The sequence below is a fragment of the Cyprinodon variegatus genome, unplaced genomic scaffold, assembly GCF_000732505.1.
Source record: "Cyprinodon variegatus isolate N-32 unplaced genomic scaffold, C_variegatus-1.0 Scaffold101, whole genome shotgun sequence".
NCBI classification, from domain to species: Eukaryota; Metazoa; Chordata; class Actinopteri; order Cyprinodontiformes; family Cyprinodontidae; genus Cyprinodon; species Cyprinodon variegatus.
The window spans coordinates 809985-834683 of NW_015150554.1; the positions used below are offsets into that span (position 1 = coordinate 809985).

The following is a 24699-nucleotide window of genomic DNA, read 5'->3' on the forward strand; positions in this document are numbered from 1 at the left end:
TCCTAAACCTTGTGGACAGCCTTCCCAGAAGAGTTGAAGCTGTTCTAGCTGCAAAGGGTGGACCGACGTCATATTGAACCCTATGGATTAGGAACGGGATGTCACCTAAGCTCATATGTAAGTCAAGGCAGGTGAGCAAATACTTTTGGCAATATAGTGTATCTTAAAATGTATTTCATGACAAGCGTAGGATATGTAAAACATTTGTACACTCACCTTCACTAAAGCACTGCACCTATAGAAAACCCTACCCCTTTAAAAACCCAGAAAGGACCAAAGCCCCCCTACCTGGGCTTTCAAAATCCCTAGAAATGAAAGGGGCTATATACACAAAATGGCTAAGAAATAGAGAGAAAGCTGTTCATTAATGTTTTCACCTGTTGACAGATCTCTTTAGGTAACTGCGTCACCGCATACCTTGACCGCAACTCCTACCCTTTTAAAGGAATAAATATGCAGACGAGTGTTTGGGATTCAAAATTAAAAAAGTAGGAAAAAATGGACTCTGGTTCTGTGGAACCTCTAGGACCAAACTAAAAACAAAGTAAGTGTTAATAAACAGAATATAATGCAGCTCTACAAGACTACACTAGAAATGTGTCAAGATTGTTGGAGCAAATTGCACAATCAAATAGGGTGTACCGAAAATGTGAACCTAAAAAAAGGTTTTGTTTGGATATAACAAGTGGTTACAAAATCTTCTAACATTTATACACTGGCAGAACACAGATTAGTTTTTTCAGCTAACAACATATGAGTTGATAAAAGGAAAAAGGCAGACTTCTGGCTATGGTAAAAATATATATATACCGTATATATCTAAAATGTTACAGCTGTTCTCCTTAAATGACCCTTTTAGACCATAGACCAATGTTTTGTTTTGTTTTTATCATTTTTTATATAATTTTATTTGTATAGGGGTTTATTGTTAAAAAGGAACATGGGCTTCCCATGTTAATTAAAAACTAGGAAAACAAAGCTCTGATTTAAGAGGAAGGCTGTGAAAAAAAAAATCAATAAAGCCATTTTAGCCTCTTTCACATCTCTGGTTCTGTAGATGCTTATTGGAGCACTTGAGGGTATATGAAACTATGGCTGGATGATAATGGAACAATAAATTGTGGTCAAATTATTCACCCAGTTTTTAAAATCATGTTTATTGATCATTTGCTGATGTCTTTCAATCTTTTGTTTTATCTGCTTTTTAGGAATTCAACTCACACTTCGCAGTTTCATAGCAGTTTATGCAGGTCAGCTTTTGCTGATCCAACACGTACTTCCTCCCTAGTAGAAACTAGTTACTTTCACTGAGCAGTGGTAACTGAGTGACTAATGCAGTGACTTTTTTTTTTTCTTGGAGAAGTAACCACCTACTATAATTAGTTACTTTTCTGAACACTTTTCTGAAAAAGAATTCTGAAAATGTATGTGGATCTTTCTTGAAGTTTTCTTGAAATCGTTCAAATCATCCCAGCCTCTAATCTGTCTCTACCTCCCCCATGGTTCCTGTCAGTGCTCTTATCCAGGGTGTTTATATTTAATAAATCTTCTGAACCTTTGCATCTATGTCTGGTATAATTCTCAGGTCCTCAGTTTATCTGGTCTCTGCATTTAATCCCTTTATGGGGTGTAATTATGCAAATAATAATCATGAAAATCCCTTAAAAAGTCACTGTTATTTTTTACTTATACAAACTAATTGGGTGAGATTACAGTCCGCACAGTGCTTTAAACACATTGTAAGTTAGCTTTGTATTTTAATCTTTATGCACATTGTATGAATGCATTTGGTGCTCCTAAAACAAGGAAAGTTGTTGCACACCCTTCTCATTATGTCATAATCCAGATTTACGGAATAACATGTCTCAGATTAAATGGACACTGGAGGATCATCCCTTGTGTTTTTTTTTTGTTGTTGTTTTTTTATTTAGGAGCTTGTGTTGCTGTAAATGTTTGTTTTTACTATTTCACCACATCACACTGGCCATGTAATACCACCTTACCTTTACTGTACATTGGAATCAGGGCTGGGTAAACTTTAATATTTTAATATTTTAGGGTCAGAGTCTTTTGTGTGATTACAGTGCATGATGGACATGTATGCATCATGAATTTAAAGTGTGATCTAAATGGACCCTCAACCAGGTTGAATAAAACCTTATTTTGATCACTCTTTAGATCAGTGGTCTCACACTCTCTCACACGGGTCTCAAGAGGGCTGTTTGTTGTAACTTTTAGAGGTTTCTCTTTTTCAGCACAAGTGACTCCGGTCTGAGCCTGATAGCAGAGCTCTGCATAGCTTGGCTCAATACAAATTGTAATTTCCATGACTTCACCTTTCGCAGGTTCGACAGTAAGAACACTATCAAGGGCAGGAAATGATCTCTGGACTGCTGTGCTGAATCCAGACAGCCTCATAGATGTCATTACACTACAGAAACCCACCCTCTGGAAGAGAACTACAAAAAACATGGTTACCCAAATGTTGTGAACAGCAAACTCTCTTGGTTATAAAACCCAAATGAAGGTTTGTACATTTACATGTGTGCCACAGAGTACTTGTCATGAAATAATGTATTTCCTGTCACAAAAAAACATTATGGGTAACCGTATAGCTCCAAGAACTACTGAATTCAAATTTAGTGGCTGCGTCCCCCCGAAGTCCAGATTTGTGGGCCAATTACATTATAGGATGCCGCCATGGCCTGTTTGGATTGGAAGACTCCTCCTAATGTGCCCGAAAAATGTAGCCTTCTTTATGCCCGTTTTGTAGGATAGGTTCAGTGTATCATCCGTTGTCTTCTGTATATTGTGAATCATTTTAAGTCCAAGCAAAAAAAAATCCTGTGTTCACAGGTAAAAGGCGGTGAACAGTAGTGAATATTGTAAGTGCAGTTTAATATAACACAAGTATTTGAATAGTTCCGTCTGAAATTAATGAAAATAGTTGTTTTAATGGTTATTGAGTCAGATATGTGGTAAGTAAGCTTTGGTTAATTGAAATGTTTTTATCTGTCCCTGTGTAAATGGCTTGTAAATGTTTAACTTCGGATTCCAATATCTCTGGAGTGTAGTGACTACAAATCTGATATTCCTGATGATGATACTGCTGCTGAAGCTCCTCGAAAATGTTATTAGCACCCAGAACAGTAGAGAAACGTTCAATATCAACTCTTTGCCTGCTTTGTGTGTCAACTGTAATGGTTTAGAGGCCACAGAGCGTACGAGCGGTGAAAGCCGGAGAAGGCTGGACCTGTTTGAATCCATAGCCTAAACTCTTCCGGCCTCCTAATTTTCACAGACCTTAAAGGACCTCGTCTATCTGGACTGGGTCCCTGGAAGACGCAGCCACTGAAATCTAACACACCCAACTGCTAGAGACATAAAGAGTTCCCAATGCTATTTGCATCTGCACTAGCAAGCATTTTGCTTCCTGCTCTTAGTTCCTCCCTAACTGTCAGCATTATTCAGATAGCCCTTACTGTATTATGGTAAACTCAGATGCACCTCCACAATGGCTTAAGTGTCCTCAGTGATTTGAGGCATTCCAATTGAGCCCTTGACTGCATGCTGGTGAAGTAGTTAAGCTACTTTTTTCAAGTGTGTAGGTCAAGGGACTCGTTTAAAAGTTATCAGACACCCTCGAGGATTTAAGATTGACACCACTGCTTTATATCATTCTGCTCTTAAAAGTGTTACTTGAGTGCCTTAGTTGAGTAGGTCTCATCACAAGATCATAAAAGAGGCTTCAGGAAATAATTCTGAATGTTCTTAATGGAAAGGTTAAACAAAACTCTTGATATGATCCTCCAGGTCACATCTACTGATAAATCCTACAAATGTAGAACATTACTAGTTTTACACTTGCTTCTTTCATTTTTTGAAGATTACTAAAGCTATAGACTTTATCATCTAGCTGTAATGTTTCTTTTATTGTTAAAAAAAAGACATTAATATGTTTCTATTTTTGTGTGTAATTGTTAATAGTCACTAGTTTTTAACTAATAATTTAAATTGATATTACAGCATAGTGATATATTAATTTGTTTCTCATTGTTTGCTAGGGTCTTTGAATGCTGCGTACTTTCTTTTTCCTTGTCTTGGCTTTTGTAAAATGCTGTAGAAATATATTTTTTTTGAAAATGTGTGATTATTTAGACTGGAATTTGTTAAGGTGCAGTACTCTAGAGCTAACCCAGGTACAGCAGGTACAGTTTAGAATTGCTAAGCTACTGAAATTATAGTTTCAATGGGAAGCTCTTATTACACTCTTACCTAGTAGTTTTTAAATTCCAGACAAATTACATAAAAAGTTAGCTGCTATGACTATAATCTAAATTGATTTTCATTAACTTTAATCCAGAAAAAATTATATCATACTTGCTTTCTGTTTCATCCTTGTTTAAAAATACTTGGCATTTACAAACCAACATCTTCACTTTTTTGGTATACACTGCATTCTATATTTAGAAGATCAGCTTCTTTTCTCACAGAGAACCCTCAGGCAGACGCATGGCTCGTAAAATGCCCTCCATTCATCAACAAGCAGAGACGGATTTACAGCACCCTCCCGCAGTTCTACTTCTTCAGCCTGACTGAACCGATCACTCAACATACATCTTCTACCAACACTTGTCAACAAATAGCATGTGATTAAGATTGCACAGTCCATTGAATGCATAAACTTCACCTCACTACAGGACATCTACCATAAGGGCATAAAAGGGACGGCACACATTCCAAGATAGCCTATTTAAAATGTAATTGTCTGGCAGAGACAAGGAGAGTGGAGTCTAAGACAGATATTATAAAAAAAATGCTTGCATTTTGATAAGGACATGCGATATGTGAATCATCATCATCATACCTCTGAATTGATCTGGACATTTGTGTTAACTAAAGTAATAACTACACTTTTCAAGTAATCAGAAAAAAAAGGTAAGAGAATTAAATATGTACTGAAATAGATTTTCTGTTTTTCGTTTGGGTATAGATGAAAATAAGGGTTTCCTTTGGTAAGAAGAATAGTGGGTGTGTTGCTTTGTTGAAATCTACTGGTAATCAACCAGGCTGGACCAATCAGGAAAAGCATTAACATATCGAGATATGTCTCTGTATCTCTGAACCAAACTACATTGCTGTATTTCTGTTCATCACCACCTCCATACCTTTTTCCCTAAGCTGGATTTGTCTTTCAAATGTATTTTGTACAGAAACGCAGCGGATTAAATGCCTGGTATCGTGATCTTTATCAGAAAAACAAAAGTAAACCAACAAGTAAAACAAGAAGTTACCACAGATAAACAAACATTAACATCCGAGGCTATTCCTATTGTTTACTGGGTGCCAAGATATTTGACAGCAAAAGCATTTGAGTTTTCTTCTATATTTTGATATATAAGAACTGAGGGAAAGAGAGAGAAAGGGGGCAATTTTTAAAAAGTTTTATTTAATATTTTAAAATGTTGTTTACTTTTTTTGTTATTTCAAATGTTTTGTCGGTGGAATCAAATTACCTTTACTGTACAGCCTTAACAGCTCTTCCATTGCATTTATCAAAACAAGAGTCCAGCCACTTGATTACAGTCTAGTCAGATTTCTGGGGGACTTAATGAATAATGCAGCCATGCTTCTATTAGAGACACAATTGCTCCTAAGTGAGAAATTACCTTTTCAAGGTTGAATATAAATCAACATCCACACTGAATATTATCTCATTTTTTCCTGTGTTTTAGCACAGAAGTTGACCTTATGTAATCATCACCCGAGGAGCAATTAATGTAAGGTAACAACCAGCTTCAGAGCAATCTGAAAGCGCCACACCACAGCTGGGAGAAATTAGTTCAACATGTTAACAAGAGTTAAAGATATCCTCAAAACTGACCTCTGTCACTCAGAGCACAGCAAATATGAATTCTTACTTGTTATACTTATTATAATTTGCATTTTAATGATAATGGAGAAGAACGTCTCAACTACTCAGACTAATGTTCCTTACAATTTTGTAAAACCTCATTTTTGATAGTAGAGCACCATTCTGACAGCATTCTGAACTAGGAGAGCTGGATTTGTAAAAACAAAGACTTACTTTTACTTATCCTTTAGCATACACATATCATCCTTATCTTACTTTATTCTTACCCTTATTTTATTGTATTATAATATCTTATTTGTACTAACAATTTTATTTTTCTGTCTTCAGTAAAGGTATCACTGCAAGAAAAAAAAATCCTGCAATGGATTTCAATGCAATGCTAAATATTTCTAAATCTGATTCATGAATCCCTTTGGCAGGAATCAAATTAGCCATTTTAATCTAGATTAATTCCAAGATTACAGTGAGATTAATTTAGATTTTAAAAATCAATCTATGCCCACCACTAATACACATATATAGACAGACAAAACAACTCTTAGTAACACTGTAATCCTTCTTTATCTTTAGTTATTTAGATTAACTCTATCTTATTAGGAAAAAAGTAAGGATATCTCCTTATTAAAAACACTCTGTTTGACTTTTTCTAAGTCTTTAGACCAACAGAAGAATTCTATCGTTCCTTGCATCCTGTGATGCAAATCTTTTTAATCTTTAGACTCTAATTTAACAGAGAGAAGTCTCATCAAAACTACAATTCTGTGTGCTAAAGCAGTCCACTTTCAGTCTTAGGCAATAACAGTAGATTGCGGTGATTTTCCTTAATGCTGCAGAGCAGGACATCAATATAGCTCCCTCAATTATCAATGCAATGCAGCACACAGCCCAGACAGAGTAGGTGGGGGTTTGACTCCCTTTAGACCTCTTTCCACTGAGTTTTTACCACCTGCGGTATAAGCAGAGAGTCGAGAGAAGGAAATATGATGGAGGATCCATAATCGTTATCTTTCCCCACCATTCCTTACTGCAGGTAATAGTGTCCCCAGACAGAGGCTCTTTAGGATCCACAACTGATTGCAGAGTCTAATCGAGTCAAGATGGATGGGCCACACTTTGAAAGCAGAGACATTCCATGTCAAAGTTTCTCAGTGATTGTGAGTTTAATGGCATATGGGTAATATCCAACCATGACAAGTATTTTCCAGTTACAACCAGATTTGGTTTAATTATTTCCTTGTAGAATTTTAAATGTCTAAAAGTTCAAGTCTGACACTGTAAGCAAAATAAAGTGAAATATCGGTAGCAAAACTTTTGAGAATGTTGGATAAACACTGCAATACACAAAATTCTCTTTTTTATCTAAACTATACATAAATAATAACAATCCTTTTTAGTAAAATGTATGCAAAAAGCTCACATTTAAGAAGACTACCATTCACACAAGTTATGTGCTAAAAGATGAGATAATGTACACCAGAGATGAACAATAGTGTTGAGTCTGCCGCCTTAAGTGATGACAGAAGCAAAGGTCTTAAATGATATGATGTTTATATGAGGGCTAGTGTGCAGTATGCCAGTAGAAGCTTTTAATTTTTGTTACAAAGCAACACATTGCGGGAAAAAAATATTTTTCAGTTATCTACAAATCAGCTTTTATTCAGCTCAACATTCAGCTCCTTAGGACTATTTTTAATCAGAATTCTCATCATACACAAGCACACACTCAGTCAATAAAACACCTCAAATACACAGAAATATTTGCTCATGCTGCATGCACAGACAAAATAGGCACACGCAGACTTCCAACAGCTGCATAAAACCTTATTGATTCGAACTTCCCACGCAGGAACATTACTACTGAGGCCTCTACTAAAATCAAACATAAAGAAATGAAAGGCTGAATACGGGGAGTGCGCTTCCATTCTAAACACCCAAAATGACACACTTCAACACAGGGAAGGAAGCAGGGGAAGATTTAGGAGGAAAATATTCGGATGATAGATTTAAAGAAAATGGACCAAGGGAAAGTAGTTGTAGAGAAAACAAGCAAAATTAAAAGGAAAAAAGTGAATTTGGATATAAGACGTATAAGGAGGAACATATAAAGCTGAAGTGAAGATTAAGATCAGTATATTAGCAATGTTAAATTGCTTAGAATCTCCAAAATAAGGCTTGCTTGAAAAATATATACAATATGATCTCTTAAAAAAGACCAGTAACTGATTATAATTTAAATGTTAAATTAGGTCCAGTGTCAATCCAAACTTTTTATTGATACATTTCTGTCATCAACACCTGTAGGGCTTGGCCTAATTTCATTTTTTTATATCTTAAAACACATAAAAAAAAGTAATTAAATAACAGTTGCATCAAGGATTGCATCTGTTAAATTAGTAAAACAAGCACGTCTAATCAGTTTCTTTATAAATATGCTAATAATCAGATTGTGCAAACTGTTGGGATGAGGATAGCCAAATTAATAATATTATCAGCTGTAAGGTGATTTATCAAATATGTAACTGAGCTTGGATGAGTGATTTTGTCTCTATTTAACACGTTCCAAAAAGAGTTGAAAATTGGCAAATCATTACAAAGACCATTACAAGGTCTGCTGTTATTGCTGCAAGAGAAATTTTACTGTAAGTGCTTATTGGGAGGCAGTCACAAATAGAAGCCATGACATATCTTCTATGAAAAATTAAATGAAACACTATATTTACTTATTTCAAGATGGATCATACCCTCCCATCATCACAGTTAGGGGTGTCACCCATAGAAGATCTTTTAATGTGCTGTCAAGTGAGATTAGAGATTGTGAGTTCTGGGGATGGTGTCCATTCTTACTTTTAATCACTCATCAGAGAAGTGGAAAGGTAATTTGCAAAATTTAAATAACCACGTATTTAACAAACGGCATTCCTCAAGAATATGAGGATGTGTTTATTTCAAAGTGAAGTGCAAAAAGTTCTCAGTTTTAATCCGTTTTTTAGTGCCATTGAAGTATTCAGGTTATGTATTAGGAATGATTATGACTAGTTAGATAAAATACAATTAAAACTTTGTCTTGTTTTGTTCAGATACAATTTCCTTTTTTTCTGCTAGAATAGCAACCCCCCCCCTTTTTTTTTAAGCTAAAGAAAAGAAGATATTCCCCATTATTAATAAAAGAGTTTTGGAAGATCGTTTGAGTGATTTTCTAAGAGATATTTCTTTAATAAAATTAAACAACTTCCTTGAATGGCCGGGAGAGTTGAAAAAAAATCCAGCTTCCACAAAGTACGCGCGCTCACGACGCTACGGAAGCCGGCAGACCAAACCAGATGAAAGTGCGCATTCAGCGTCTGCTCTGCCGATAATGCAAGCGTAGAAGAAGAAATGTGCTGTTTACCTGTGCAAAGAAAGAAACAACGAAAGAAAAATGTCTGAGGACTTCAGTGTTGAGGAAGAGCATGAGTTCTTTGCCGAGCTGAATGCGCTGGTTTGGTCTGCCGGCTTCCGTAGCGTCGTGAGCGCGCATGTGCGCGCTTTCAGGAAATCCTATACACTACTGTTTATGCTCTAAAACATTCTAAATGACTTCGTTTCGAGTAAATTCTGGATGCTACCCACTCAGGACACTTGGAATACATTGGACGAGCAGTATGGAGGAATATTGACACGTTTTTTGTGGACTTTTATGGACCTTTCTGTCTCGGTCACCATAGACCTCCATTATTTGAATGTCAGCAGACAGCAAGAAGCCTCCCAGATCTCCAGATGCATTTGAGATATCAAAAAAGTACTCCAGAGTGTTGTTCAGCATGGGGGTGAGTAGAAAATGAAGGCTAATCATGTTTTGGGTTTACTATTCCTTTAAGGCAGTAAATCAGATTTTTTATTTTTATTTTTTTCATTTTTACATTTGGAGAGAAAATAATTTTTCCTGTGCTCGTTCTGCATACACAGAGCAATCATACCTGTCTTCTGTGCAGGTGCTGTTGAAAATAACAGAAACTTTTGGAATGTCCAAAATAAATACATTCAGCTCAACAAAATTCTCCATGTCTATAGCAAGTATCACATGCTAAATCTGCATTCAAACAGGGCAGTCTGAACCAGTTTTTGTGCACCAAATTAACTGCAACCCATCCATTAAAAGCATACACATTCTATTGTAGTTTGCACAATTTAGGATTTGCAAACTAAATGTAGATTAGAAGCCTATTGTGCATATGATAGAGAGGTCTGTACTTTGCTTACCTCTATTTCAAAAGCTGAATGAAAAATGTGTTTGTGGGTCTTTGGAATGTAAGTTTTTAGTGTCTGACAGCTTGTAGGAAACTGTTACTGGTGAAAGATGTTTGAGGGTGAAAATCCAGCTTTCATCAAAAAAAACAAAAACATTGTTCTTTCTTTGCGAGTTGCATGTAGGCATAATGGTTATCATTGTTATTATTTGAACTATGTTTTTTTTTTCCTGCAGATGAGTAAAATAATTTTTCAAGATTGTTTTCGTCAAGTTTGTCTTTGTCATCGTTTTGGTTAATTCAACAAAAAACGTTATAAAGGCATCTGTTCACACTATGCACATCATTACAACACCTTTGCTAGTTTCACACACAAGAAAACATTTAATAATTAAATGAAACCTTTTGTCTTATCACAGTTAAAAGTATTTATGAGGTTTATTAGAGATGCTCTTTTTTCTCCAAAGGGTGCAGTTTACCCTGAATGGTTTCAAACAGGGCATCATAATCGTGTTCATGTTTGAGTAAGTCTTTTCAGGCAAAAACACTTAAAACCACAGGTGGTCACATTCTGATAAGGCATCAACTAAAAAGCACTTCTTTTTTTTTTTTTTAAATAGGCCTTAAATTGTTTTTTGTGTTACATTTTCAAGGACACCTATCAGGGTAAGATTTTTTTCAGTAAACAAGATGAAAATGGTTGCTATGTCAAACAAGGACACATCCTAATCTTTTTAATAAACTTGTCAGTTCCTCAATTTACTGTAAAAGAGGAAAGAATGACACCCACAGAACACAAAAGCATCAGTACAAAAAAGCAGACTGAGACAAAAAAGAAAATAGAATATACATAAAAAAAATTATCATAAGAAAAGATATGCCACTATGTTATTGATTGGACGAAAGCTATGACGTTTCAATATTATTACTATCTTGAAAGTGAAATACAAAAAAAAAAAAAAACTGTAGTCACTGAAATCAATTATCACCTGAAATTGAATTTGATAGAAATGAACACAAACCAGGAGGTTCCCGAGAGGCTGAAAATCAGAAAGGAGAGCAAGGAGCTTCACTGTGATTTTGATCTCAAATGTGATTCAAAGCAGTGAGGTTATGATGGTCAAGATGTGTGAAATCAAGGAGATGAGGGTGTGCTCAAAAGAAATGTTCTCATCAGTTGGCACAAAGCAGCAGTCTATCCGCATTCACCTCAGCAAGCATGGAAAGCTTTCCAACAGGTAGCGATTGTGTGTGACACCATGAGAGTGACATGTCATTCAGAAAAAATTACCACCCATCTTTCAGTGTCTGGCAATGATAACGGTTAATGCTGCTGCTCCTGCCACCATGTTATTTTCACTCCCAGCATGCTTCTCACCGAAAATAAAAGAGACGTACTAGATTTAGTCAGGACATGTATGGTATTTTAAGATTACAAACAGCAATCCCAGACAAGTAAAACAAATGGGTATTTAACTCTGAAATAGGGTCTTTGGAGTGGTGATAAAAAGCTTGACGTCCATATGAAAAATCTTTTCCACAAACAGTCCTGTGCAGGTAAATTAAAATATTCATACTATAACCTGACAACAATGTTAGGAAATTACCTTTGTGTTTGTTGGACTCAAGTCAATAAAATAGACACATGAGACCCATATTACTCATTTTTGTTAATGCAAAATCCCTCACTCTCTTTCAATATGTCAGCTGAAAATGTACAAAAGCCTTAAGATAACATTTTACTGTGGTAACGGGAATTCATTGCCGACAATTATTAATCTTAATACCTGCTGATAGGCAGCATTTAGGTTTTCTTATTAATCACAACTATGACTAGAAAAGCAGTACTCAAATGCAAACTGAAAGCAAACATTCTGCACTGTATTTCTTGTCAGGACATTAAATATAATAGGACACAACTGGGCAAACACATCCGTCACATGTTCTGATTTTCTTGTTAATGTTATAAATTGTACCCTTATATATGTACCTTCATCTTAGTTGGGTATCAGATGCAAATACCTGGCGGGGGGTTGAAAGATATAGGTCTGAAACTAACACTTCAGAAAATGAATTAGAAGAGCAAGAACTCGAAGATGAATAATGTATACAGCATCAAACCCAACTGAGCTACGGGGATGTTGCATGGCAGAGCAAGTCTTCCCAGTCATCAGATGTCTACAAACAATATTGGAGAAACAGGTGACAGAGAGTATGAAGCAGGACAATGGTAATAGAAAGAATGTCTAAAATACTCACAGAATTAAGATGACAACACCGGGAGCCAATATCAAAGGATTTCCTTGGATAACTAGGGCCACTTTAATCTTGGTGAAGTCCAGGATAGAATTTATGATCCACAAGGAGGGGAGCAGAGGAAAACTCTCCAAGGGAAAGGAAGATATTTAAAAAAGAGGAAGCACAGTTTTTGGGACACTTGGCAAGATACCCTTGCTGTTTGAGATTGAGGAAGGAAATAAGTCTGCTGTGTCCTCCACAGATTCAGTACCACGCCAATTCTCTTCCCTTTTATGTCTATTAGTTCCTCTCTGGCTTTTATCTCAGCCTCGATATTGAGATAGAGGAAGCTGCACGGAAACTTCCAGAAGAGACAAGGTCCAAACTGGGATTATAAATCTTGAGGGAGGGAACATAGGTTTAAAGAGATGAGGGAGATTGGTGGAAAAAAAGTCCTTGTCCTCTTAAGGAAAACACAAATGGAAATGTGTTTTTCTTCTTTTTTCCCCCCTGTTTTCTCTTGAGGAACCTCCACCACTTAAAGCTCTTGTTTGGAGATGAGACACTCACAGGGGCAGAAAAAAACTCAATTAGAGATGGACAGAGATAATGGTGTGTATCGGTGGCACCTGCTCAGCCTCCTCTTTCTCTGTCTGACTGCTTTTCCACCTGACTGCCAAGATTAAGGCATATAATCAAATTCTCCTAATTGGCCCTGATTGTGGCAGCCAGCCAAGAGTTTCTCTTCTCTCTTGCACTCTTTGTGATGCTATGCTCCGCACAGCACAAAGAATTGCAATGAGTCCTGTGCCTATCAGTCAAGACTCTGGGTGCCTGCAGTCAATCTTTCCAACTGACTCTAAGCTAGTTATTATCTTAGCGTGTTGGCAACTTGATCTGGCCATATCCTCCGCTGCCCTCTGATCCTCCCTTTTATTGAATACCAGGTTGACCAATGAGTTCTTCTTCACCTTCTTTAAATCTCTTGCTGTTGCTTTGTTTGCAGTTGCCTTTAATTTCTTTTTTGTTGTTTACATTAAATCCCTCCTCCTCTTCTTGAGTACAATCCACAACTGGATCAGCTGTAGTTAATTGGATGCAGGTGTCTCTAGCGGTGGTGGAAAATACGAGAGCTGAAGGAATTCATGATTCTGTCACTATAAATTAAAAATATGATTACTTAGAAAATTTAAATTAAAGATGTAAATGGAAAGTGCATGGGCTGATAATAATCTAGTGGCACTTGAGAAGTCTCCAAGTTTATTTATTCCCTGTTGTTTTTCAGCTCTTTTAAATTGGCTGAGGGTTTGGTAGAAAAGTTTCTAGGTTTCCATAGGTTTTTGTGGCTACATGGTAGGATGAGACACATGTCACCTTTTGTGACAACATTGTGGGGCAGCTTGTTTGGAGAAGTGTCCTTTATACTTGCTTTTTTTCATTTACATTTCATAGTCTTTCTCAAGGCTTGATGTTGGTGACAGTTCAAGATTTTTGCTTTACAGAATTCAAACAGGATCCTGGAAAGAGGAATTCACCAGAGGACCAAGTTTTTCAAAACACTAGCAGTCTTTTTTTCCCCTTCATTTCTTTCTCTGTCTGATTTCCTCAAAAAAGCAGCTGGAGACCATTGAGTCCTTATACAAAAAGAGTCAACATGGATCTTCTAAAGAAGTGTGGGTTGGCTGAATGGCAGCAGGCATCAACTGTGGTTGGAACCCTAGGTAGTGGAGTCCACCCAAAGATTCAGGTCTCTGTCATTCTGGATAATGATGTCTGAGATCCAATGGCATCTGCAGTAAAAACAATAAAAAGGCAAGACCTTAAGGTTAATGTAAATTTCAGCCCCTGCTTCATGTAAAACAACCATTCTGAAGTGAAAATATGTGTCAAAGAAAATATTTACTTATTTCATGTGTAGATAAAATGTTTATGTACCATAATCTCATACCAAACACTTTTTATAAAAAAAAAAAACTAATCTATAAGTTGATAAAGTGATATATATTTTACCCAAAAGACAAAACTGAGTTGTTGTTTTTTCTTTATAAACTTGAAGCATACAGAATTGAGGGCAGCATGGTGATATGGTGATAAGCAACGCCTTATGTCATCGCCTAATAGCAAGAAGATTCTGGGTTTGAGTTCTGGGGAAACCAGGACCTTTCCATGTGGAGCTTGCATGTTCTCCCTGTGTTTTTTCCGGGTTTTTCAGGCCTCTGACCACAGTCCAAAAACCTGCATGTTAGGTTGACTGGACATTCCAAAAACCTCTTCAGAGCATTCCTTTTTTCATCCTGTTTCAAAATGTTTTCTTTGTCCCTGCTGCACTTGTTTAACTTAAATCACATTTAAAAAAATAGTCCCTGACTGGTTGGCTGTGAAGCGGTTTCATAAAAAAGTTCAGATTTTCAACTTTAGCAGTCCCCACTCCACTCTAACCATGCAGCGCTCGTGTTTAACAACACCTCAGTTCTATCCAGTAGCACAATGTGAGGGCGGAGCAATGATCGCCCTCACCACTTGGGATTCACTGCTGTCTGCCTCACCACCCTTCCCCATGTGTTTTATATAAGGATACTATGTAAATCCACCGCCCTCACTGCGGACACCACATTCAGTCTGAATGCATTACATTTGTGTAACTTGCATTTGTTTTTACTATTTGGACAACACTTATGGTGAACACTGACACACATCAGACGGCTGAAGATTCCTTACCAATTTGTGGTATTCGGATTCAACCAAGCTCCTCTGAGATGCTATGACAAGTGTTTCCTGTAGGACTGGGGTGGGTTTATTTTATGCCTGGTATATTATTTCTGTATTGATTTACAAAAATGCTTTAGATCATTTTCTTGCTAAAATATGTTCCGAATTATTTAGCATTTTCAGCTTTTTGGCAGAGGGCGCCCAATGGGTATAATAAAATTACTAGTAATTCTAATAGCTCACTAGCCCATTTACTTCTATGTTTCCCATGACCTTTGTAGGACACAGACCCACAGCATCATACTGTAGATCCCTCATTCAACTGTGGCCATGAAATACAGTGACACATAACTATTTTATTTAGATCAAAGCCAAAACTCTTCATCTGACTTAGGCATGTTTCCATTTTACACTATGTATGTGATGGTGAAACAGCATAGGGTTTTTGTTGGTATGCTTTTGAGACAAGCTCAGCATAAAGATACCATCTAAAGGTTGTTGTGGAGACTTAGCCACAAGATGCCCCTTTCTACTGCCGTTCACCAACAGGAAGATTTCTTTTTACCCTCCTTCAGAATGCACCTCCCTATAGATTGTGAGTTGATAAATATCTTATCCAGCCTAGTGGCTTTGCCAAAAACATGGGGAAAAAATGAGTTCAGCAGCACAGCTGAGTAAGTGAGCTGCAAGGCAAAAAAACAAAAACGTAATTTTCTGTTTCAGTTCCATCAAACAAGAACCAGAAATAATATAGGCTTTCCCAGTATTGGACAAAAATCTATATAGATGCAACCCACGTACTGAATTATGGTGATTATTCCACTTAGAATTACAAAAATCTGGCACCATTTAAGGTAAATCCAACAGCATTTTATGCAATTTATTGTTAACAAAGCTTTGTTAAGGTAAAGCAAGAAATCAACAAAATGCAGCTGTTCTCATTCTTTTGTACTCGGTTAACATAAAATGCTAAAGAGTTCTAAAGCCTTTGTATGACATTCATCCAGTAAATGTAGGTTTTTATCATAGTACATATAGTTATTTTTTTCTTCATAGAGTTATTGTTTATATGATGACGTCCCACAGTGCAAAAGACAATGGAAAATGACAAAACTGATCAAATGCTAAAATTAAATTCAGCTCACATATTCTGCAAAGTAAAAAAACATCTTAAAATGTCCCTGGGTCTAGAAATCCAATAGTTTATTAAAAGAGCTATAATTCTTACATCTGATGGCTCTGTGACGTCTACCTCCTAAGATTAAGACAGCCTCATGGGATGCAGCATTGCATGCAAAACTTGCTGTCCACTCACAGTACAGCAAATGCTCACTTAACGACATGTCATTAGATTGACATGGCTTTATTTTAAATCATTAAGACATTTGATCATTAATCTCTCCCTACAAACATAGTAGCATCCTTCACCCAGAAGCCTGTAACAGCTTGACCAGGAGGTGCATACAGTGCATAGCAGAGACCAACATTATCCTGTAGAGAAAATAATCAACTTTTTATGCAAAGATTCAACAAGGGTTCTCATGAAATGTAATTTATTTTCTCAAATTGCCCATATCTAATCATCGTAACAATAAGCCATAGTTAGTTAAGGTTCCCCTCGTCTACTTTTAATGAATAGAAAAAATTCTGGTATTTAGTTTATTTTTTTAAAAGATGCAGCCGTGCCATTTTTAAACAACCTTATTTTCTTGGATTTTGGTGCTGCCATCCTTAACCGTGTATTGCAGTTTTTTTAGCCTTTCTCTCTTTTTTTTTTTTATTCAATTTGTTGCTTAACCCTAACAGAACTTCATGCTTTTGTGTTTTGCTTATTTTTGTTCTTTGTTCATTGGGAGTTACTATTGTTTTCTACTGTTTTTAACAAAAGGATTTAAGAGCTAAGCTTTCTTAATACTTTCACACCTCAAGCTGGAAACTAAATACTGTCAACTTTACACATAGTAATTGGCTGAGCTTTAACGGCAACTATGTCAACTCTCTTTTATCTTGTAGACTTGCATTCAGATTTGTCTGCTTGTGTCTTAGATAAAACCACTATAGGACCTACTACACCTACTAACCTATTCCCTAATACTGCTGGATCAGTGCTTATGCGTTCCTTTTCAGTGTATGCTTTGTCTGTGCAAACCCTTAGCTGATGGTATTAGGAGGCTAATCACACTAAAGGGCTGGTTATACTCCCCGAGCAGTGTCGCAGTGAGCTTGACGGAGGTATGACGCAGATATTTTTGATTGAGGCCCAATTTTGAAAAATGGTCTGCGCTTTGTTACTCCACTCCACAACGCAAGAGGGACAATAATGAACTAGCTGTGGGTCTAGATACAGCCGAGGCGGTGAGGAAGTGGAAAAACACAAGGGGCAAGTTTGTGAGACAACGTAGGAACATGAGGGCGAAAAGGAGCGGGGATCCAGGTGTTCTCACGCATCTCGCACTTCTAGCTGGTCCATCTTCACGAGTCGTTTTTCACAATGGCGGTCGTACAAACAAAAAAAGCCGGTAAGGTCCCAAACAGGACATTCGTATAGTGTAGAGCGGATGTAGATTTGACCAATCAGATGCCTCCTGTCTGGGGCACTGTCTGGGGTCACCTAAAATTTTGGAGAGGTGCAGCAGAGTGTCTGCGAAAGGGGCGGAGACATATCTGCATTAACCATGACACACACGCAGACGACCTGGTTTCTGAGAAGAAATTCGCCATTCAAGAATGGCTCTGCTGCTTCTCTCTGTTAATGGGGAGTTTCCTTTCCACTGTTTCCAAATGCTTGGCATGATGGTTTGCCATTTCTGTAATCATCTACGGAAACCATAATCGTGCTTAATAAATATGAAGTGAAGCTATTGCCACTCACCTGTTTCACCTGTTGTTTAAACTTGTGATTTGTTTTTTTGTACATCGCTGTACCCTTATGTTGTTCTTCCCAATTCTGTATTACTCTGCCTTATTCTCAGTCCATGCTTCTTCTCCTAATAACTATTTTTGGCATGATTGAAGTATTTTTCTTACATTATTGAATCACCATCACCTTGCTGCTCATACAGTACGAGCCTGTCTCTGTGTTGTCCTACTTCAAACCCCCACAGTTTGGCCGAACAATACAGACATTAAAAGGGATATCTTTCTCTTTGCCTAAACTCCCCATCAAAACCACCATAGATTGAACTAAAATGATAAAAAGAAAGGACAAAATGTTCAGTCTCTTGATGTACTTGGGTAATTTATATACCCTGAAGCACTTGCAGTAGCAATGCACCAAGAAGTCTTCACCAAGAGGGCATCACTTCTTTCAGATTTTTAACTGTAAGAATTGGTTATTTTTCAGATTCCTAGTTTTTGCTACTGTCATTGGCTCCATTATAAAGATTTCAATCAAAAAATTGTTTGAGGTTTAGAAATGCAAAAATCAAAATATGTTGTAGAACAGAACAATAAAAGAGTATAGTAGAGTATAGTAATAGTACTATACTGTGCCGATAATTACACCAGAAGTATTTCAGTCAACCCCAAAGCCCATTCACTGTTTACTACGACTTTAATTGGTTTGCTTTTATAATCTGGAGACCAAATAGTACCAGCATTCCAAACATGGTTTATCAGCAGCTGGAAAAAGTAAGCAAAATGTCCATTGTGTATTGCTTTTCCTTTACAGTGACAAAATCTTCTCGGGCAAAAAATGATAAATAGCTTTTTTCTTTCAGTGCTGCTAAGTATAATCCAAGAGAAACAAATACTCTGAGTGAAAAACATCTACTTCCATGACAAAAAGCTTATTTATCAGCTAAACAATATTGGCTTCAGCAGAGACGTCAACAAGCCTGCAATTTATCGAATATAAAGGTTTCCAAGATATCTCTGATGAGTAGTTTGTTCCCATTCACATCAGCTGACCTCCTGCTGTGCGCTATTTCAATTTTATTGCTTTGTCCCGCCGCTTCGTTCTAATCATCTGAGACATGGACCATCTGTGACAGAAAACCTTTACTCTTCTGACCATTTAATATCCCCACAGTGCCAATTTGTTAGTTTTTGTGAGCTACAGTTACATTTACTTATCTTTTTATTCTAATTTTTCATTTTTTTGCAAAGCACATACGAAAAAGTGGAAATGTGACTTCTCCAGTGGAAAACATTCTCAAATCTAGTGACAAAACATGTTTGGTAAAAATCTATAGCTAGATTTTAATAGTTTTCAATAAACTAACAAGTAATTGTATTTTTAATGTTTATTATTTGAATAATGCATACAATTCTAACATTTAAGTCTATTACACTGTGTCTGTGTACTGTTTTCTATAATTTTCTCGAAAGTGTACCGGTAGTCCCATTACATCGGCCCAGTCTAAACAAAAGAAGATAAATTCTAATTAAAAGCTTGCAATTTTATCTCCCTCTGCACCACTCATTTCTTTCACATTCAGTTTGTTAAAAGTGCTGTCGACACATACTGTACTTATAATTACAACATACGAGTGCAGAGTCTGACATCTCCCCCTCAGCTGGACATTGACTGTGATGGCTTGTTCTGGGCTGCAAATAGCAGCCCGCTCCTTGGTGCAAATGGCCTTTCAAATAGGGGCAATATAGTTTTTAACTGATGTTGTCTGCCATGTAAGACATGACGAATGTCCATCCATGCACAAAATGACCGCAGCACAGATTGAGGAGTGAGGATTGATGCATGGATGTTGGCATCAAATAGGTTAATAAAGAGAGAGAAACTAAGGTATGGTAAAATGTGACCCACTCACAGCCATGTTGTTTCCATCAGATGACACATCTTGGAAATATATTGCTGCTCACATTATGTTGAGATATTTCTTCATCTGTCTATTTAATAAACTGCCTTCCTGTGACACTGCTTTGAATTGCCTTTGACTCAAAGACAGACATCCAGTCTTTGTGTCTCATTAGAATGATACATCAGAACAGGGGCGTCTTGTAGAAGTAGTGACTTTGTAGAAAACACTTTTGCAGCAATTTGAATTAAGATACATAACAAAGATATCTTTTTTGTTTTGGGATAGTTTTATTTTCTCTTTTAGTGTTATTCTCATTATGAACACTGTTGTGAAAAAGTCTGATGAATAAAACAATTTCAGTACAAAGTAGTATTTTTTACTGTACAAATTTTATTGCTATAAAAAAATAACAGTCAATCAACTTCATCAACTGCATGCCTAATTTCTGCCGTATAGTCAAAAAAAAAACAGTTCAATACAACCTGTTAGACTTTAAGTAATTGAGTAAGACATCACATCTAAAGACATTTATTAACTATACCAGAAAATCCTCAAGGAAACACCCTGTTATCACTCAAAAGATCAAGCTAAAATTCCACAAGAGCCATGTGAAAAACCCATTACCACTAAGTACAATCCAATCAAAAGCAGCTTTTGCTGCCATGAGATGACACAACCAGTTATTATTTTAAACAATAATAAAAATAATTGAAATGTATTGATCTCACATTGGAGAAATTTACCTCTGCATTTAACCCATCCCCTTGGGGAGCAGTGGGCAGCTATCGAGGGGCACCCAGGGAGCAATCAGGGGTTGCTCAGAGACGCAGTCTGTGGGAGTGGGTTTTGAACTTACAACCTCAGCATTCCAAGCTCTATGCACTAACTACTAGGCCACCCCCATTTTCACATAAACCAACATAAACCTCAAGACTAATATGACTAAAAGTCATTTTTTAAGTGTCTTTTGTATTTACCCAGGCATCAGAACTCACTGGATGATCTGAAACATCTATTGTAAAGTAAGAAAAGAAGCAGCAATAGAAAAGTTAATAGGGCAAACATATTTTACAACACTATAATTACTTCTGTTGCTAATTAATATTTTGTCATGCACGACTGGCAGGGAATTATCAGTTCTCTATGAGTAGCCCGTTCAGTCAGTCAACATACCATTTTCTGCCTTTTGTTATTTTATTTCTTGCATTCTATCACTTCAAAAAGGCTAGGTAACTTTTTATGTTTTTTATTTTCCTGGATTGCACCCACAGAAACTATTGGGACTTAAATATTCCTGTGTCTAAAAACAAGAGCAAAAAAACAAAGTACATTTTTTCTGCCACGTGAAATTTAGTGTAGCTGTGAATAATAGGGATATTTACAATGGTTTTTACAATTGACAACTATACTGTACTCCCTGTCTGTCAATAGGACCATGTACACTTTGGAGCTGTACTTGATTTGAACCATAGAGATAATTTCAGGTGGAAATTACTCCTGAACCCCACTGGGCTTAAGGGGTTAAATATTTTAGCAGGGTGATCAGTGAAAGCTTTTCACAATGGAGAAACAGGGTGAGTTACTCTTCTCTTCCTGAATGCTGGAGGAGGGATTGGCTCACAGCAGCCCTTGCTGCTGCTCACTGAAGACAGTAAACACAGATAAATTATTGCTTTCAGGGTTTACCTGTCTAGCCCTCAGAGTGAGGTCCATTTTTCCAATTTCACCATCAAATTGAGGACCAGTTGACACATTTTGGACGTTTGGATATTTTCCCGGTCCTCACATGCTATTTTGCTAATGGTTATGTTTAGGGCTAAGGTGTCAGTTGGGTTAGGGTTAGGGTGAGGTATGTTAGATAGTTTTATGGTTATGGCATAGAATTGATTGAAAATGACTGAAAATCAATGGAAATCAATGGAAATCAATGGGAGTCAACACATGGTCCTCACTATATATAGCAGGACGAGTATGTGTGGGGTGTGTGTGTGGGGGGGGGGTTGTGTGTTGTTTAGGGCAAACTCCCACTGAAGAGGTATAAAACTGATGCACATTTTTCTCTTTGCATCGCCGGAAATCATGCACTATCTACATATGCATATATGTATAAAATGATGCATACGTGCAGCTTAAGGCATGTATGTAGGCATACAGAGAACACTTCACACAGTTTTAGGGAAGGAACTGAACATGCACCTGCTGCCTGTTGTCGCCACTGATGCTCATACTGAACAAAAGTCGAATCCATCAACTGTCACCCGCAGTGACAACAGCTCAGTAACTCACTCCAGAATAAAGCATGCATGTATTAAACCTTGGGAAACTAACATCTGCCACAATATGACTATTTTTCCACTCTCTATGAAAACACATGAGAAGCCTGACTTTTGTAATAGAATACTCTTTTATATCACTGAATAACAGAACAGACTTGGCTAAAGTGATGCTTTTATACAATTTTGATCCTCTCTAAAATACTTTCTGGTTTTGTAAGGGACTTCAATGCTAGATTTAATACCAAACCATGCCTAAAGGCTAATTGAAAGCAGTTAATGACTCTTTTTTTTTTTTTTTTTGGAGCAGGCCATTTAAGTACATCCAAGTGGTTTTCTTGGTTTCCTTCCAAGAAACATCCCATAAATGCCGTCTTTTGTAGAAATTGAAAAGTGAATTATCCTACGATACACAATTCAGTTTGGATGTAAAACGTTGTTGGTTATTTTCTAAAAGGGTGCCTTTGAGAGCGGCTCACAACACCAAATACACATACTGTAGTCAAAGCAAAACCTGAGACCTGTGCCAATTTTATACTTCTGTCACAGAGTCAGGTACAGAACTGCACAAATTATCAGTCATCTTTGCAAGGGAGGAAGAAGAAGACAATAAATATGATGAAAAAGAGAATGCAGTTAATTCTAAAAGATAGTTTTAAATAGGATCACTGCTTTAAAGCAGTTAATATCAGAAATGCCTTCATTGTCCTATGGTGGGGAATTTCAGACATAAAAATGAGTAGACAGATATAAGACATATGTAAGTTGCACTCAAGACTGAAATAAGAAACAATACGAAAGTAATTAGATTAATTAGGAAAAAATGTAAGTATGTCTCCTGACACTTTGGGGAGGATATTGGTGGTGCTTTAAAAAACAGTGTTGGAATAAAAAAAAAATATAAAGAATAAAAATGCTGGTCAGCATCAAAAACTAATGCTGGTTTGGCTACTATTAAATAAATATAAGTTTTATGAATCTTCAAGTCCCCACCTGTACTCCTCTTGTCTTTGGTAAAAAATGACTGGATCAGCCTGGGAAGATGTTTCAGTTGCAAACTTGTTAAATTTTCAACCAAACACAATCACTGCTCTGATCCAGGACCATGAGAAGTCTTCATATGGATGGAGTGGATTGGCTGGTCATATGAAACGATCAGAAGAAGTCCAAGCAGAGGCAATGTGTCCTGCGGCAACCCCCAAAAAACTGCTGACTGTCTTTATCTCTGCCATTATTTGGTCTGTCCTGTGCATGTCCATGACTCTCTGGTTTTGCTCATCCAATAAACTGGAGAGGTCCATGCTGGTATCAACAGGTAGTTGTACATAGATGATTATCAAAGCTGACCTTCTCTTCATTTAAGACATCTGAGAGAGTCAGTAAAGGGCAATTAACATTTCTGCAGACCCCAGACATCCTGGCACAAACTGATTAGACTTTATATATATATATATAAACTCTTCCTCCCCCACCGTGGGGGGTCTCTCCCCATTTTTTTCCCCTCCAAAATCAGGTGCTCTACCAGAGGCCTGGGAGCTTGAGGGTTCTGCGCAGTATCTTTGCTGTTCCTAGAACTGCAAAAACGTTGTTTTGTCCTTGGGCAAGACACTTCACCTGCATTGCTTACTGATGGTGGTCAGAGGGCCCAGTGGCACCAGTGGATGGCAGCCTAGCTTCTGCCAGTGAGCCCCGGGGCAGCTGTGGCTACAATGAAGTTTGCCAAAATCAATGTGTGAGTGCATATGTGAATTTCTTATATTTTAATAGCTTTTTATCACCTCAAAATGTTGGCCTAAAAAGACAGTTCAATAAACACAGTTTATGAATCGATGAAACGACCAAAACGATATACAAACTGTCATCAACAGGAGCATTTAGTATAATGAAGTAGGTAGCCTAACTCTTTATGTTTTGCCAGTGGTATGTGTGCACCATGTGTTATTTGATTTAATGATAATACTAGTCATTTATTTAGCACTTAGTTGCAGTTTTGTAAATGTGTGCAGCAGCAGAGGCATATCAATGAAATAGGTTTCTAATTTGTCAACCATTATTTTACTTGACAAAAAATTATTTTTGCAACCTGGCTTAGATCAATTTGATCAGATGTCTGGAAAGGTAAATCTCTATTAGATTTTTACATTGTATTTGTAGGTTCTCTTTGGACTAAAATCAGCAATTAATTGTAAACATTGAACAGGGCTGTCTTCTAAACAACATTTGTAGATTTAAAGGTTTTCAATTATATGGTATTGATTATGATGACAGCTTACTCAGACAATTAGCTCAGTTTCTCCATTTTCATGTAAGCTGGTTTAAAGCTGTTAAATACATTTTACAAATACAATAAAAGTGGCAGGTAAAGATAGATACCAGCAAATTACTTTGGTATTTTGGTCTTTCTTTTTTTTTTTTAAACCAAACCACGGGAATAATCTAGATTGAAATTAAGAAATATTGTACAAAAGCCAGGATGTACCCAACCTCTCGCCCATAGACTTCCAGAGATAGGCACCAGCACCAGTGTGAGTCTGATGGGATAATGGTGAGAAGATGGATGGATGGATGGATGGATGGATGGATGGATGGATGGATGGATGGATGGATGGATGGATGGA

The 24699-nt window shown here is 37.0% G+C and overlaps 1 protein-coding gene across 3 annotated transcripts in view; it reads right to left on the reverse strand.

Annotated features, from left to right (window-relative positions):
- LOC107084467 (glutamate receptor ionotropic, kainate 5-like) overlaps window positions 1-24699 on the reverse strand; it is a 271088-nt gene that overhangs the window by 243591 nt on the left and 2798 nt on the right. For all 3 annotated transcript variants that reach the window (XM_015374355.1, XM_015374353.1, XM_015374354.1), the window contains exon 2: window positions 12361-14129. The gene's annotated coding sequence lies outside the window, so the exon portion shown is untranslated. The remainder of the gene's footprint in view (window positions 1-12360; window positions 14130-24699) is intronic.